Source organism: Podarcis vaucheri (assembly GCF_965113315.1).
Source record: "Podarcis vaucheri genome assembly, chromosome: 6".
Taxonomy (NCBI): domain Eukaryota; kingdom Metazoa; phylum Chordata; class Lepidosauria; order Squamata; family Lacertidae; genus Podarcis; species Podarcis vaucheri.
Window position 1 is genome coordinate 73,784,100 of NC_138764.1, and position 17,960 is coordinate 73,802,059.

The 17,960-nt window shown below is 42.6% G+C and overlaps 1 protein-coding gene across 4 annotated transcripts in view; it reads right to left on the reverse strand.

Moving 5' to 3' along the window:
- SYT2 (synaptotagmin 2) overlaps positions 1–17,960 on the reverse strand; it is a 136,664-nt gene that overhangs the window by 25,742 nt on the left and 92,962 nt on the right. For all 4 annotated transcript variants that reach the window (XM_082227426.1, XM_082227424.1, XM_082227427.1 and 1 more), the window contains one exon: positions 15,708–15,777. The gene's annotated coding sequence lies outside the window, so the exon portion shown is untranslated. The remainder of the gene's footprint in view (positions 1–15,707; positions 15,778–17,960) is intronic.

Genomic DNA, 17,960 nt, shown 5'->3' on the forward strand with positions numbered 1-17,960 from the left:
TCCACTTTCAGGCCTAGAGTGCCAGCGTTTGTCCGCAGACAGCTTTTCTGGGTCATGTGGCCAGCATGACTAAACCACTTCTGGCTCATGGAGCACCGTGAAGAATGCCAGAACGCATGGAAATGCAGATTGCCTTCCTGCCACAATGGTACCTATTTATCTACTTGTGCTGGTATGCTTTTGAACTGCTAGGTTGACAGGAGCTGGGGCAGAGCAATGGGAGCTCACTCCTTTGCACAGATTCTAATCGTTGACCTTCTGATCAGCAAACCCAAGAGGCTTGGTGGTTTAGACCACAGCGCCACCCGCATCCCTTGTAGCCTTAACAGCACGCCAGTTTGCATTAGAATAAGTGTGTGAGAGTCATTCATTTCCAGAAACTGAGAGAACATTTTTGAATATTCTTGTAGCATCGCAGTGCAAGATTATAGGCTGCTGTAGACTAAACAAATTACAAAACTGCGAATGCAACACGCTGGCTAATAACTGTTAGTAAATATATAATGGGTATTAGTATATTCAAAATATACTAATAAGACACTTCAAAATAATATATATCATATATCACATCTCACAAAATATACAAATAACTGCAAGTTGTTATATGTATCAGAGTCAAGCAAAGATTCAAACAACCAATGAATAGCGAGGAACGCTGAAGTGACTTATTAGTATATTTTGAATGACATCATATGGATTATATATTTACTAACAGTTATTAGCCAGCATGTTGCGTTTGCATTTTTGTAGATTGTCACATTTTGCAACACAGGGGTTTGTGGTTGTAAACTAAACAAATAGCTGTGGAGCTCTTAACTATGGACATGCACAATTCTTACAGGGAGAGACTGCAAGCTCTGTCTATGCAGTCAGGCCTGAGCTTTATACAGGAAACATGCAGGGGTGAAGTGTGCCTTGCTATCTGTGTGGTAGTAAAGTTGTAAATAGTCTTCTACCAACATGATTGTTTATTGCCTTTCAAGTAAACAATGCTTTACTGAGTTTCATTGCTTCCATGAGTGATTTATTGCCATCCTCTATGCACAACTTGATCCTTCGACATGATGCTGTGCGATTGCTACTCTGCTAACTAGCACACACGTAAGGAAACGTGCTGGACCACCCTCATGATTTACGACTGGAGATCGTAAAATCTTCTACGGTTTGTTCCCTACTCTGTGGTTTGCTTAACATCCACCGTGATGGAGAATTTGCTCTTTTGTCACTTTTTGGTTAGTTCTAATCAAGATATTGCTGTGCTTCAGATTCTGGATCCTGTCTCCACCTCCCCAAGGATCACCAGAGATGTCTGACCTTTTTCAACCATTAAATGGTTGCATTAGCTGCATGTGGCTTTCTACATACCTCTGCAGCCACTGAACTCTGCCTAGAAACAGCAGCAAGTCCAAATTCCTGCAAGTGTTCTCCAAATAGCTAAATTCACAATTGCAAAAATATGTAGGGCACTCAGGAGGAAAGTGCAGTGTCAGTTGGAGAGTTGTAAGGAATAGATAAGGGCAGCAAGCATGGTGAATGAATTAACAGTGCCTGTCGTTGCAGTTAAGGAGAAATGAGAAGGGCTTTTATGTATTTGCCTCAGAAGAAAAGGACAGCAAAACCATTAATAACTTGGGGGAGAAATAAAACAGGCCATTTAAAAATTGCCAAGATACTGAACTTCCCCAAATCTCCCTCAATGAAGAAATAAGTAAGTTTGGAAGATGGGAACAGTGGCACCACAGTCTAGGATGTTTATATCCTTGGTTTGTGTCAGGGGGAAGCTTTGGAGAAAAATTAACCTTATTGGCACTGCTGTTGGTTTCATTTAAAAAGCAAATGTCAAGTTCTTCTCCACGTCCCAGAGAATTAAACACAGGTCTGAAACAGAAGATTAAAAATGCTAAACAAGCAAATAGAACAAACAATCCTTCACAAGTATTATAGCTTTGGGATGATCCAATCTATGGATTTCTGCAGTGTGCAGGCTTCCCACTTCTTGAGCAGTGAGAATTCCAAGGGCAGCATTCATTAGGGTCTGACTTCCTTTGGAGAAGAGAGGTCTATGGTGTTTTTGTATGATTTGGTTCATTTACAGACATACAAGTAGAGCCCAGGTGGAGGAAAACAGCATGAGCATTCCTAGCATGCAACAGTTCTGCTACCCTACATGTAAAAGGTAAAGGTACCCCTGACCATTAGGTCCAGTCGTGGACGACTCTGGGGTTGCGGCGCTCATCTTGCTCTATAGGCTGAGGGAGCCGGCGTTTGTCCACAGACAGCTTCTGGGTCATATGGCCAGCATGACTAAGCTGCTTCTGGAGAACCAGAGCAGCGCACGGAAACGCCTTTTACCTTCCCACCGGAGTGGTACCTATTTATCTACTTGTACTTGGCATGCTTTTGAACTGCTAGGTGGGCAGGATCTGGGACTGAACAACGGGAGCTCACCCCGTCACAGGGATTTGAACCGCCGATCTTCTGATTGGCAAGCCCTAGGCTCTGTGGTTTAGACAACGGCGCCACCCACATCCCCTACATGAGACCACCCCAATATCCTTTCAGTCTTCTACTCAAACTTCTCTGGCTGTCACTCTCTGTCTCTCTTTCAAAACCACAGCCTCCCACTAAGAATACAGTAACCATTCTGAGCTAGTAATAACTAGTAATCTGCTTAAGAAAAAGAGATGGCCAGCAAGACTTCCTAACAAGATGACTACTGGACCAGACAAGCCTTGATGAACTCCCTACCTTAGCTACACTTCAAGCAGTGTGTCACAGTGCCTAATGGAGAGACCTCCTAAATCCTTCTGAACCCTAGTGAAGGCATTTACACAACCTCACTGGTGCTGCTAATGAGCCGTGACTCTGCAGATCCTAAAAGGCCTAAGTCTTCATCTACACCAGGGCCTTGTAAACAGCAATGTGTGTCCCCCCTTTCCCCTCTACCTTAGAAGAGGAATTCCTTCCACTCTTGGCAGCAGATTTAAAAGCAGCAGATCTAAAAACAATTTGGGGGGGGGCCACGGACATGCTGCAGCCCTTGGTGGTTCAAATAAGCTCTTTGAAAGATGTTGAAATATAGCTGGCACAGAAGGAAGGAAGAAGTGATTCCCACGCTAATGTTATAAATAAGCAGTGATGGGCTGGGTGTGGGCCAATAAACTGAAGCTGAATCCTGAAAAGACAGAGGTGTCATACATCCCAAACTCTCAAGTCTGGGAGGTGGGGAGATGGCCTGTCCTGGAGAGAATAGCACTCCCCTGGAAGGAGCTGGTCCACAGCCTGGGGGTGCTACTGGATTTGACACTGTCAGTTGGAGGCTCAGGTGACTTGGATGGCTTAAAGTACCTTTTTCCAGCTCCAACTGGTTTGCCACTTGTCTTGATGCTTCATAAAACTGTGAAGGATCCACTGTCATGTGTTAATTATTAGCTTACTTCTTTGAGAAATGAAGATTGACAGCAGTCCTAGCCAAATGCCTACAGCGGGTTATACCCCATCCCATGCACTCTGCACAAGCACCAAGGCTCAGGCAACATAAGACTCCTTTTTAATCCTGGTTGCCCCTTTATCAAGAAAATAAAGAACTAGCAGGAAATTTGTCACCAGGGTAAGCAACAGAATTGGAAATTTATGCAAGCCACCCCTTCAAGCCTTGGTTTCCTCCATAACCCACATGACTGTTTCCATGTATAATAAATGGCATGTGCTCATAACACTTGCTACTAACGGGTACTTGACAGTGAGGCCCACTCTCCCTCCTCCTCTTTGATTTATCAGACTGACCTGTGGAATCAGAAATACAGACGTGAGTATGGATTTATGCTCTGGTTGGGCAGAGCACAAACTGGTTTGACATGCAGATTATGCATATTAAAATGTTGGGGTTCCTTGCAAAGATCTTTTAAAAAATGTGCTGCCTTATGTATGTCGGTTGGGGTTCTGTAGTGAATAATACTGAAAGACAATTTGACTTCAAGAGATTTGACTTCATGCTTCTGTGAGAATGTCTTAAGATATAAGGATGTCATAAGATATAAAGATTATTAAACTGGAAATGTCTAAATAGAAGCAGGGTGTGAATAAGAGGAATACATTTATTAAATATATATTATGTATTTGAGTGATAATTTATTTCTTGAAATGCAAAATTTTTAACTTTCTTTTTCAGTTATCTATCTATCTATCTATCTATCTATCTATCTATCTATCTATCATCTATCTATCTATCGAATACATGCTGCATGTGTTTGAATGAGTGGAGCAGAACAGCCATCTCAGTTACCAACCTGAGTCAACTCCAGTAACTTCAGTGCCAGAATACATATCAGAGAGTGAGTGGAAACAAATTGCTAGGTAAAAATCCAAGACGCACATGCAAGGAGTGCACAGCCCTTGGCAAGCAAACAAGCAAATTATGTTTGACATACTCCTTCCCTTTGTTACCAAATTGCAGAATGAGCGTCAGGGAAGATATTCTTTTGTGGACTTCCTGCAGAGTATCTGTTTACGATGTCTCACGAGATCACATTTGGAAATACAATTCATGTAGATATGGAAATCTGTATAGCTGGAAGAAGCTAGAAACTTAATTGGCAGGCACACTACAAACACTGTCAATTGGGCATAGTGCTAATTCAGTGTATGAAAATAAAATTAGAAGACAACTCTCTTTTTCGATTATGAAAGCTCAACTGTCTCTCATTTTTATGAATAGCATTGTCTTCAAACAAGAATTAGTTCAGTCTCATTCTCCATGCACGGCTCTCCTTTTCCCTTCTTCTTTTAAGTTGTTTTTATCAAGGCACTCTTTATAAGCCCTAGATAAGGTTGAAGGAAAGTGATCATGTCATACGCAGCACTGGGTGCCATTCACTATAAATGAATTCTGAGAGAGCCCCAAAGAAGGAGAGAGGACCCATGAAAAATGCAAATACATTAATTTTAATGGGGCTTGCATAGGAAACCTTCCAAGTATAAATTTATACCCATTCTGAGTGTTCCAAAATGGCCTTACAGACAAGTAAAGTGCAGTGTTCTTATCAGGAACTTCTGTTCCATGAAGCATGTTTGTAATGGCACTCCAGGCCCACAATCTTACAAACTGGTAAGAAATGACAGCAATATAGGAAAATAACTACGGCAATTACCAACACTTATATATTATTTGGTTGGTCTCTTTTATCCTCCTTTAAAAAGAGGTCACTTACAATATGATCTTGTTAATAAATTCATTGCAGAATAAAGTTTCATGATCTAGGGCTCATTTTGTCAAATGCATAAACACACACACACACACGTCCATGCAGTCCTTGATTTAGATGTATCTAAATCAAGCAGGTGCTGGTACATAAAGGCTTATGCCAAAATAAGTCTGTTCATTTTTAAGATATCTGGAATTATTTGGTTTGCTTTATGTTCCTGGTGCAACAAACTATGGATTGTTAGAGCAGGAACAAACAACAAGCTCAAGCAAGTTTCTGTAGTGTGTGTGACCTGTCTCTTTAAGAAACTCCCCTCTCTGGCTTCCTCCACATCTCAGTGGGAACCATAGGCTTGTCCCAGCTGCCATGCTGAGTTGTTGATCTGTTGTTCACAAATAAATACAGTCGCAGAAGTTTTCCTGATTCTTGCTGCTTCATGGGCAGACCCCATTAAAAGGTTTCCTCACACTCTCCCTGAACCCCATGGGATTGTACAGTTTCAGATTGTGGTTTACAAATGTGGTTTGTAAAGTGCACTTAAGTCAGCTGGTGCTGGTTTGCGGAGTGCACTTAAGGAAACTGGTACAGATGTCAAGGGGAAAACTCCGATTTAACAAATGAGGAAGTATTTTCTGAAGATGTGTGTGTGAGAGGAGGAGAGACAAAGGAGGGAAATGGGGAACCCTGAAATTTGGTGCTCATTCATGTACCAACAGACCATAGTTTGTTGGACCAGTAATATTATGGCCAAACAAGGCCAAATAAGAGTGTGTGCGTGTGTGTGTGTGTGTGTGTGTGTCTCATTGTGGAATTCCCTCTCCCCCATAGGTTTATCTGGTGCCTTCTAAATCTGTTTACCCTGGTCTTTGACATGGATGTGTGTGGGGGGGCTACTGCAATGCACTCTACGTGGGGCTACCTTTGAAAGTGACCCGGAAACTGCAATTAATCCAGAATGTGGCAGCTAGACTGGTGACTGGGAGTGGCCGCCGGGACCACATAACACCAGTCCTGAGAGATCTGCATTGGCTCCCAGTACGTTTCCGAGCACAATTCAAAGTGTTGGTGCTGACCTTTAAAGCCCTAAACGGCCTCGGTCCTGTATACCTGAAGGAGCGTCTCCACCCCCATCGTTCAGCCCGGACACTGAGATCCAGCTCCGAGGGCCTTCTGGAGGTTCCCTCATTGCGAGAAGTGAGGTTACAGGGAACCAGACAGAGGGCCTTCTCGGTAGTGGCGCCCGCCCTGTAGAATGCCCTCCCTTCAGATGTGAAAGAAATAAGTAGCTATCTTATCTTTAAAAAACATCTGAAGGCAGCCCTGTTTAGGGAAGTTTTTAATATTTAATGCTGTATTGTTTTTAACATTTGATTGGAAGCCGCCCAGAGTGGCTGGGGAAACTCAGCCAGATAGGCGGGGTATAAATAAATAATAATAATAATAATAATAATAATAATAATAATAATAATAATAATATTAAGGACCTACCCTATACTTGTGATTAATTCATTTTAAACTGTTTTAATATTGTATTTTAAATTGTTGTGTTCCACCCAGAGTTGCTGTCTTTAAACACACCCATAAGATGCCTATGTCTCCCTACTAAAGTAGCAGCGTTGTCTACTTCTCCCAACTCGGTTCCTGCATGCACATATCAAACTTGTATGGTCTTTTAGACCTGCCCCACCTCTCTATCTCCCCCTGCCCTGAGACCAGACCACAGATTGTTCTCACCGGAGATCTAAACTGATCACTTGCAGAGGCCAAGGCCTGCCTGCAGGCCTCCATCCAGCCATAAAATGATCACCAGAAAGGCAAGACTGGCCACCTTTGATCCACCAGGCCACTGCAGCACAGCCCTGTGGCTTTACTGCATCCCTGGTGCTTGCAAGCCACAAAACATGACTGGTGGATTGCATTTGGCTTGGTAAGCCCTAAAGGCCTCTTAGCCAAATGACAGGAGGTTTTAAATGCCCTTTGCAAGAAATGTTTGAATGCTTGGCTGTTGCTCCTGCTCAGTTCTGTTTTTCAATACGCATACTTGCTACAGAAATGGGGAATAGTGTTCACTTATTTATGATATTTTTAAGGCTGCCTTTAAGGCCAAATCCTCACAAAGAGCCTTCCAACATTGTTTGAATCTAATCCTAACACACCATAAGGGGCACTAAGAATACTAATGAAAACAGCAGCATTGATACAAGTACCATAGAGTCCAGAGATCAACTTTCAAATAAATAAAAATAGCTAAGAACTATTTCAGCACCAAAGCAAACAAGCAACATGATAATCTCCTAAGAAGAGTTGCTTCTAAACTAATGGGTCCTTAAGGACCACTTTAAGCCCTAACCTGCAGTCCTAACCTTAAAAACAAGACACTTTTGCACCTGAACCAATATCCCATCTGTATGCTGGTCTCTTTATCCACACAAACTCCACTGGCTTTGCATACATTTACCCTGCCTGGGATGGTTGCATATTTATATTCCCAAGTAATGGAGTCATCCGCATCTAAATTAGTAGCCCTGTTCCACAGATATCAAGTCAACACGGGAATTCAAATACATTTAGAAGAGAGTTATGATTGAGAATATGCAATGTTGTAATGAAATGTTTCAGACATGTTCCTAGAATTATCACATTGGGCAGTAGGCGGCATCTTGCTGGTAGCCTCAGTTGAAAAGCTAAAGAATTACTCTTCTCTGATAACTAGATCACCCTCTTCCAACAGAATCTGCAGCACAAGTTGGAACACAAGTTGCGGGGCTGTTGGGGATCCTATAAAAATGAAGCTACACTGAACTTTCCAAAGCAGATAGATCAGGGTTGGGAACTGCATCCAGTCAGGCCGGATCCTTATGTCTCCTGCCCCCTGCAGGACAAGTTTAGCAGGAGGGTGACACCACACCAGGTGACCTGTTTTCACTCAGCCACACAGTTTGAAATTAAAACACGTAGGCACAAGTATGACATGTTTGATGCTTTGAAGTCTTGGCAATCAGCTGATCATCAAGACTTGTATAGAGTTGTTCAGGATGCTTTGAAGCCTCAATGACTGTGAGGTTTGCAAAGAGCAGTGCATGAAACTTTGCAGGTACAACACCCTATTAGGCCCAACCGCATCTTTACCTGCTCCCCTCTAACAGGCCAAACAGGGAGGTCTGGTTGACCTAATAAGACCCATGTAGAGGAGGTTCCCCACCACTGAGATAAGAAAGTTAGAAACTCAAGAGATAGAAAAATCTGTTAAAATTTTCAGTTGGCCTTAAAATGCTCTCAGGCCAAAAGCGCTTGACAAGAACAGAAGCTGTAAGTTGCACTTGCCAGAACATAAACTTAAAATTTCACCAAACGAAAACTTCAGTGAAGCATAGCACATTCCACCTTGTTTAGCTTTTGACCTGCGTGTGATCCCTGTAGCAGAACAAGCTTTTAGCTCTTAGTTGCCTCACACTTTATGCTTTGGGTTTCTGACTCAAGCAAGTGTTTCTCCCAGGTCATTCTGGTAATTAAAATTGTAGCACAAAAAAAAGGATTTTTGTGTAAAGAAAGGCAGGAGTGGTGCACCTTCCTGTGTTCTCAACACACCTTTCTTGAGACCAGATACACTTATGTCCCAGTTTCAGTCATGGGACTGATGTTCTATTGACTCATACCTCTCTTCAGCTTTCTTGAAAATTCCAGAGCTCCTGCTTTAAAATGCAACAGTGCAATATTCTGCCTGCATGTATAAAAAATGCCTTGCACCTACTTGGATCACTAAACCACCTATTCCAGTTCCATCATAACAACATGAGAAGTGCCTGCTGGATCAGGCTAATGGCCTAAGTCCAGTCCTGTTCTCATAGTGGCAAACCAGGTGCCTGTGGCAAACCCACAAGCAGAACACAGTACAAGAGCACTCTGTCCTCTGGCAGCTCCCACCAACTGGTATTCAGAGGCATTAGTGCCTCTAACCATGGAGGCAGAGCAGAGCCATTATGGCCAGCAGCCACTGATAGCCATATCCTCCATGAATTTCTCCAACCCCCTTTTTAAACCCATTCAATTTGGTGGCCAACTCTGCTTCCTGTGGCAGTGAGTTCCATAGTTTAACTATGCGCTGCACGAACGAGTACTTTCTTTTAGCATTCATCTTTCAACAGTCAGCTTCACTGGATGCCCACAAATTCTAGTTTTAAGAGAGAGGGAGAAAAGAAAAAACTTTTCTCTATCCACTATCTCCATGTCAAAATTTTATAAACTTGTCTCATATCATCTCTTAATCACCTTTTCCCTAAACTACAAAAAACAGCAACCCCAAAATGCAATCCTGCTTTTCCCTTGTCCTTATGAGCTTCCATATTTCATCAAGACATGCTGGCTAAGAGATTGTCACAGCACGGGGGCAACTGACCTCCATATAAATCAAGGTGCTTCTTTACTACAAGCTGTAATAATTTGGCCCACTATTTGCCTTCCTTCCCCACCCCCCTCTCCTCCATGCCACTTCCAGAACCCTTTCCAGCCCTCCAGCCTGAGCACCATAACCACAACTACATTCCTCCTTTCCCCTCCCAATCCTAGTCTTATCTTCTTCTTTTTTTTAATATCACAAAATTTTACTTGTGATATGGGGGCATTCAACAATAACGCTGCATACTTGATGAGTGGTAGATTAACAGTTAAGGGCAACTGATCCAAAAGCAATGGGTGCAAGCATCTCTCCTGCTGCAAACACAACAAAAACAAAACAAAATTCTGGACATTTTGCTTGCAGTGCAGTTCCCCTGGAAGGAAGATGTTTGGACACCCTTTGCATGACGACTTAAGAGGTGCCTGTCTATTCTCTGTGCCACAGCCCTGTGAAAGGCAACAGAGACCCACAAGTGCAAAGGAAGGATGTCCCGATTGCCTCTAGTTCAATGCAACATGAGCTTCCAACACTATGCAGTCCTGTCCTCTTAAGACTTCATGCCAGTCCACCAGCTGTCATCGGAGAAATGAGCAGGCAGGTATCCCGCACCATGCAAAGAGAGAGTTAATACTGCAGCAGAGAGAAAACAGCGAGAGCGCAAGAGAGAGAGAGAAAAGTGCTGAGTCACTAAGCCACCTTCCACTGCAGCACTTTCATCCTGCCAGATGCCTACAGCAGTCCCAGAGCAGGAGCAGCTGAGCCAATCCTCTTTGACTTAGGTCATTGAGCTGCTGTGACTCTCCCAGGACACCACCGCTACTCAGAGCAGGGCAGGGAGGGAGACGTAGCTGTACATTTATCTCCTCCCTGCAGTTATTGCAGCCACCTGACTGCAGAGGCTGTGGTGCAGAAAACTCCCACTTCATGCTTTCCCCATGCTTGCAAACCAGCTGCAGCCTCAGACAGACCAAGGCTGCAAGCTTGCTTCAGAGACGTCGTATTCTGCAGCCCATGGAGAGTTCTACACCAGTCTCCCACTCCATTAAAGCTGTTGTTTTAAGCACACATTTCAAACTTGTTTTTTGTGAATAACACCTCCAAAATAACTCCTTGCACCACCCATGTGCAAGGGCAGAAGGACACTTTCTGTGCACTTTCATAGATCAGCAAACCATATTTTCACATGTGAGAGTTTGTAAACCAACATTCCCTGCGATGTGTATTTGGCACCTTTGTATTATATTAATAATGCAGCAGCAGCAACAACAATATGCATCTATAAAGGAATTTTGAATGTTCGGGTGTGCTGCACATCCATTATCTTTTTTAAAAATATAGTCTTATAGTCTCCAATACATAACAGTAACAAAAAAGGGGGGGGGGGCAAATGCAAACACAAAATCCCAACTCCCCACCCCACCCCGGATGGATAAATTTATTTAAGTTTGCCAACGTTGAATCTGTGATTTTGGTAGTTGCCATTCTTCAGGGTTATCAATAAAACATTCTATAAAAGGATGCCATATTTCAACAAAACCATCTACATCACATCTATTATCTTGCTGCAATCCGTACAACTCTTAAAGGTAGGTCAGTCTTATCCTCTCCATATTGCAAATGGGGGCTGAAGCAGAAGAGAGTGACTTGTGAACAGCCAACTAGTGAGATCATGCCAGGGGTGAGGTTTGGTTTTGTCTCCTTACACTTCAGAAGTGGTGGCCAAACTTGGCCCTCCAGCTGTTTTTAGACTACAACTCCCATCATCCCTAGCTAACAGGACCAGTGGCCAGGGATGGTGGGAATTGTAGTCCCAAAACAGCTGGAGGGCCAAGTTTGGCCACCATTGCACTTCAGTCTCTTTTTGGCAGCAAACTCCACTGAACTCAACTGAACTTACTTCTGGGTAAGTATTGCAGTGCACACCTCTGAGTTTCACAAGCTCTCTATCCTACATTAGCAGCATTCACAGATGACACAAACAATACAACGATGGATTTAAAGCCATGTGGCTCTTCTCTGCTGCCTGAATTTGACCACATCCATCACAACGTCTTGATTATGTTCTGTTAGGTCTTATAATAAGTTGCCTTTTGCTATATTTTTAGAGAGCCTGACCAGGAACTTTAAATCTGTTTAAATTCTTAAACTGCCACACAATAGATAATTACATCAGTAACAATACCCACACCAATGTGATTAAAAAGAGCAAAAAGAACTTGCCACACAGGGAATTTTCCCCTTTCCTAATACATGTACACACACACACACACACACACACACACTGCTACAAAGGAGGACAAAGCTATTTTTATCCCCACTTGTTAGTCAGGAAACTGATACCCAGAAAGGACAGAAAATGAAAAGAATTTAGCGGGGGAAGGGGGGGCTTTGTACACATACACACTTCTTTTAAGCAAGCAGACTGTTTTACTGGATCAACCTTGGCTAAATGGTCCCGCAAGGGGTCAACTCAAGGCTGGCATGCTTTCTGCTGCCCAGCACATGAAAGTAATCAGCAGAGGGGTAGGGGCTGAGCACGAACAGAAGCATACCTTTGAAATTACCTTTATTGGTTGGCAAGGAAGGGAAAGTAGAGAACAGCCTTCTCATTTTCACAGACAGATAGTAGTTAAAGAGAAAATTCAGCACCAGCCGCTGTCCAGTCCTACCCACTCCCTGATGCATCTCTCCCTCCTTTAGTCAATGGCCTGGTTGTTGTTGGGTTTTTTAAAAAAAATAAAAATACCTGCATTTTGTACAGCCATCCCATAATAAGAATTCTCTGTGTGGCTCACAAAGCCAAACATTAAAATGCAGTGTGAAATAAAAACCGTAACAAAAGAATAAAAAAACTGAAACACAATTCAAAATTCAGTTTACGACAGTCTGGAGGGTACCACATTGACTACTCTATGACATGTTTGGTCAGGCTTACCCAACCAGGTGCCCTCCAAGGAGTTGTTGGGCTACAACTCCTACCAGCCTCGGTCAGAAATGCTGGGGGGTGAAGCACCTAGAAGGCACCGAGTTGGGGAAGGTTATGCTATGTTACTTGTCGGCTTGGGGGGTGTGTGTGTCAATTTCTTTCCACCAGGACTGCAGCATGTGGGATGAGGAGGTAGGAACCCCTCTTAGTAATGGAGTTCCTTTCCTTTCTTCTGTTTTTTTGGTGTGGTGCAGAGGGGAAGGGTCCCACCATGACTTTAATATATGGACTCATGCGCTGGTAAGTATTCCTGTGGAGGACGTGGGGGCAAGGATCTGGCCCATTTGCTAATCATCTCTTAATTCATATCCAAAGACAACCCCAACCAGCTTTAAAAGACTGGGCCCATTGGGCTGCCTTAGTCAAAGGCAAACCTGCTGTGAGGTATCATGTGCTAAAGTCAGCTCCAGTTCTGAAAAAAATGGCAATTAAGTCAGCGAAAGGAGAGTTATCCATGCCATGCCACCCCTGACTGATAGGCAGCAAGCTGAACTAAGGCACATGAGTCTAAATCACTTGATCAAATTCGTAAGTGGGAATCAATCAGCCACTGTAAGGTGATTCCTGAAAGTTTACCCCACCCGGTAAACACAGGTTCATCCTTCTTTCTTTTGTAGGATTCAGAAATCCTCATTCCTGAGAACACACAACAATTATCTCCACCCCTAACCATTACCCTAGCATGACCCAAGTAGAAGAAGAAGAAGAGTTTGGATTTGATATCCCGCTTTATCACTACCCTACGGAGTCTCAAAGCGGCTAACAATCTCCTTTCCCTTCCTCCCCCACAACAAACACTCTGTGAGGTGAGTGGGGCTGAGAGACTTCAGAGAAGTGTGACTAGCCCAAGGTCACCCAGCAGCTGCAGGTGGAGGAGCGGAGACGTGAACCCGGTTCCCCAGATTATGAGACTACCGCTCTTAACCACTACACCACACTGGCTCTAATTTATTAGTGACAAGGAAGTTGGATCTCTTGTACTCTTTGTTTGCACTGTGACAAATGGAATTCTGTTTGCTTGATGGAGATTTTAATGACACCAAAAGGATCTAACTTGCTTGCCATCCATACAAAGGATGATTCATTGTGCTGGGTTGGCCCACTGAAATTTGCAGCAATGGGAGGAATTAAAATGCAGCAATGTGCATTCATAATACTTTTGGTCCCACAGTAAGCATGCCATTGCACTGGAATGCGGCAGGCTGTGTAAGGCTCAATCCAGCTGTTAGGAAACAGGAAGACAAATGAGTCCCTTTTCTTGGCACTTATCCACAGGACAATGTAGGAGAAACCAGAATTGTAGGGGATGAGCCAGCAGGGCTCCCATCTATCTCCAGCAGCTACACCATCCACTTCAAACTATTTGTGTTCCCGGTGCACCTTATATGCAACTCACATGCCCCCAACAAAGGAAATCCAAGGTCACCTGCAATATTGTCTAGTGATTTTTCATCCTACAAGCAACTCACCTATCCTTCCTCACACTCAAATTATTGAAGTATCTGTTCTCTTCCTGTATCTTTAATAAGCAAGTGCTCATTATTATACGCAAGCCTTGTAATGTCCTGAGGCTCAGCAAGTCCTAAGGCTCAGTACATATCATGTAGCAGGCTGTTAAAAAGAAGACAACGATGACATTAGTTTCACATTATGGGATCCAGGCAAGATTTTGGTCCTTTTAAGAAGCTGCAAGCAAATTTGAGTAACTAATTCTGCAGTACATTATTTCCTATCTGATTTTTACTGCATCCTGGAAGACCCTGAAAACCTACACCAGGGAAAGCATTCTCAGGGCAGATCACAGATCCTCTGAGATGCTTCATGGTGGCAAGACTTCCCAGATCCTACCAATGTACAGTGCTCTGAAACATCCCCTATGTTTTGAGTGTCACTCAGTAGACAGAGAAGCTGCTTACCAGCAAATTGAACAAAGTCCATTCTGCAGCCCTTGGAGGAAGGAACAACCATTCTCCCTAATCACAATAGCCAGCATATAAGGGACTCACTCTGCTACACTACTTTCTCATGCAGAAAACAGGAAGGGTATACTTTTCCTGCTGGCTTTAATAGGATGATAAAAGGGATAGTACAGGACTCCCCTTCTTTGCCTGCATGGCATGTGCACTAAATTAATGTTTGATGGGAGAATCAGTCAATATATTCACCCATATATAAAAGTTTTAGGGTGTAAAGAAAAAGTGCCTAAAAAACAACTACACATAGCTCTGATCTGATTTGCCCACTATGCCCTCTGTTCCAGGGGCTGTGTTTAATGTTTTTTTTTTTTTAAAGTAACAGATGCTCTAATTGTGGTTCTCTGGACATCTGATCAAGTTTGGGACATGGAGAGCCTTTCCCAAAGGTCTTCAGGGTCACACTCCATATGTCGAAGCATATAACACTTGAAAAACGGCATATGTGCATGGATGGGATAAGAAGCGTAAAAAAAATAGGCTTGGCCAATTCACCCGAAGAGATAATGTGAGGTCAAGAAAAGTAGTTACGCTCACCAGATAACATATCTATCATGCAAATTGCTGCCCTCAGATGCAGGCCTCATAGATCTTTTCTGCCTCTTTATTTGCAAGATGAAATACATTGTTATTCTGTGTATTCCTCAACGGCGACAAGGAAGCTTTCTTGGGTAGGTATAAATCAAGACATTCTGGCTAAAAGATTGTCACAGCACCCAAAGAGGCAACTGACCTCCATATAAATCAATGTGTTTCTTTACTACAAGTTGTAATAATTTGGCCCACTGCTGGCCTCGAGGTATGATTTAGCTAACAAATTTCAGTGTTGTAACCCAGGTGTCTTTTAAGTGACCATAATGCATGGGCACCTTGCACTTCTCAGCAATTTCACATTTTATTTTATTATCCATCAGCTTTATGCTGAGACACTGGAAGCCTTCAGTTGGATCTTTCTGTATTAATTCTTTGAATGGGTCTGTAATGCCTGGTGCATATGAAAGAGATTGTGGAGATAACGTGCCTCTTTGAGCCATTTTTCAGTCTTTTAACTTCTTACCTCAAGGCCAGGATCCAAGAGATTACAGTTATACAAGGGGGGTGGGGATTTTGAGTATCAAAAGAATAGAACAACATTGTGCAGGACTCACCACAATCACTTGTACTGGCTAGCTGTCAGGCACCTTGGAAATCTTGTGACGGTTAAGAAAGATGAGTGACCTGCATAGAATGAAACACCAAGAGTCAATATTACTTATCATTTCTCTCTGCAACCTCCTAGAATTCACATCCAACTGGGTCATTTAAATCTGCATTCCACAACCCGTATCACTGAGTAAGAAAATGTATATAAATATAACAGGGTATAGCCAATGTGCTATAGAAGTGTTTCTGCTAGAGCAAAGCAAGGAACCCTGTGTTCATCAATCTCTACTATGCTACATCCCAAACCATTCCAGAGGGTCCCCTAAACCTCAGTAGAGGTTTTCGAGGGCACTGGGCTGAAGTGCATAGGAGAGATTTGCAAAAATCAAGTGATCTATCTTCCCCAAGTAGAAGTGCTTTCAATGGGGCAAAGCCAATGTGGGGTGGAACACATCTCTATCCTACAACAGAGCTCAAGTTGGTATACATGAGGTTGCCAAGTGAACTTGCAACCAGCCCCAGAGCTGCTTAGCTTCAGCAAGGTGGAGGCATCAGTTTCCTTCAAAATGTGGCCCTGATTTCATAGAAATGTTCAGTTTTGCTCAGGTGAGTTGTTTGTACAAGCACTACTGTAAAACAGGCAGCAACCTTTTGGAGGAGCCATGAATAAACAGGATTTCTTACTGAATAAGTAGGTGGACAAATTAAATACAGGGCAAGGAAATTTAGTTAAGGTCTAAAACAATGCAAAAGTAATTTTAAATACAGGCTGGAAGCAATTCTGGCATGCAAAGGTAATTCAACAGCAACACATTTTCGCTTATTTGTAGACTTTTAATCCAGATTGTATCATGTATTTATCCAACCCACAGTGACACACTTCCACTCCAGGAAGGATGTAGCATTTGTGGGAGGAAAAATGGCATCATGAAACAGAGAGAGACTATTTTTTAAATTTTCAATTGCATTCAACTTGATCCTACATAAATTGCTTAGAAACAGGTATGGCAAAAATGTTGGTTTCAGTTTCTCATTTTTCTGGTCCTAAGTTCAGATGACATTTCCACATCAACTTGCATTTAAAAAACAAAACAAAAACAACATTCCTCTTGGAAATTCATTTAGTGAGCACTTTTCCTGATATAAACCTTGTTGCAAGTAATTTCCCCTAACACATTCTTGTGTGTTATTTTCACTAACGTATATACTTGCCCATAATATATATCCGTCACTGTGCCCATATTTTGGTTGGAGAACTGCACTGCAACATTCAGGAAAGTGTGAATGCCAAAGGACAGCTGTGTTTCTGTTCGCATATTGTTTCAAGGAGTGCAAATTAGGTAGGTTTATTTGCAAGCGTGAGCTAAATTTCTCTCCCATCTATACTCAAAAGTAAACCCTACTGTGTAGCTTCCTTTCAAGTAAGAGTGCAGAGAGTTTCAACCTTACAATGTAATGCTATACATGTAAGTCTTCTCTGGTGTAACTGCAGTTTGACTGAACCATGGTGTAATATCCTGTTTCTGAACAAACTGTGTTTTGAACAAACTAGTTTCCTGTACTCAGATGCCAGAATAAGCTGTTGTTTGTTCCAAACCACAAATAGAAGGATTAAATTTAAACTTTCTCCCCTCATATGTGGAGGAAAGGGGAAGGTAGAGAACACAAGCCTAAGGCTCACACCTGCCACCAGTCCTCATAAGGTCTAACAATATAATCCTGTGTCTGGTTGGGCACCAAATAATTACAGGGTAGTTCTGCAAAGGTTTGATCCAGGCTCAGTTGGTGTACACAGCCAAGGAAATCAAGGATCCAATTCTAAAGACTGAGCTACTATTTGTGATTAAAGGCAGCGAACAATTTTAAACATGGACTGCTATATGCAGACTCATTAATACTTCACCTGCTCAGGGACCCAATTTCAATGCCCTTCACTAATCATCATTCAGGAGAGACTATCCACTAACTCAGAGAAGGCAACAAAACACTCCACCTCAGCACACTGAAAAACCTAATTCGGGAAGAAAATATAATCCACTCAAAAATATCATTGCTACTTGGCTTGGTTCAATAGCTTTGGCCTCCTCTGGACAGTAGAACATTCAGCAGCAAAAGATAAAAGTAGCAATAAAAGTAGCTCGCTTCAGAGACCTGCACAAAATTATTAGTGTACCAAGTCACGCTGTATTGAAGTGTGCAAAAAGAAGCATGTTTACAGTTGTCTTTTGCAGAGATGAAAAGTAATACAATGGAGTGGT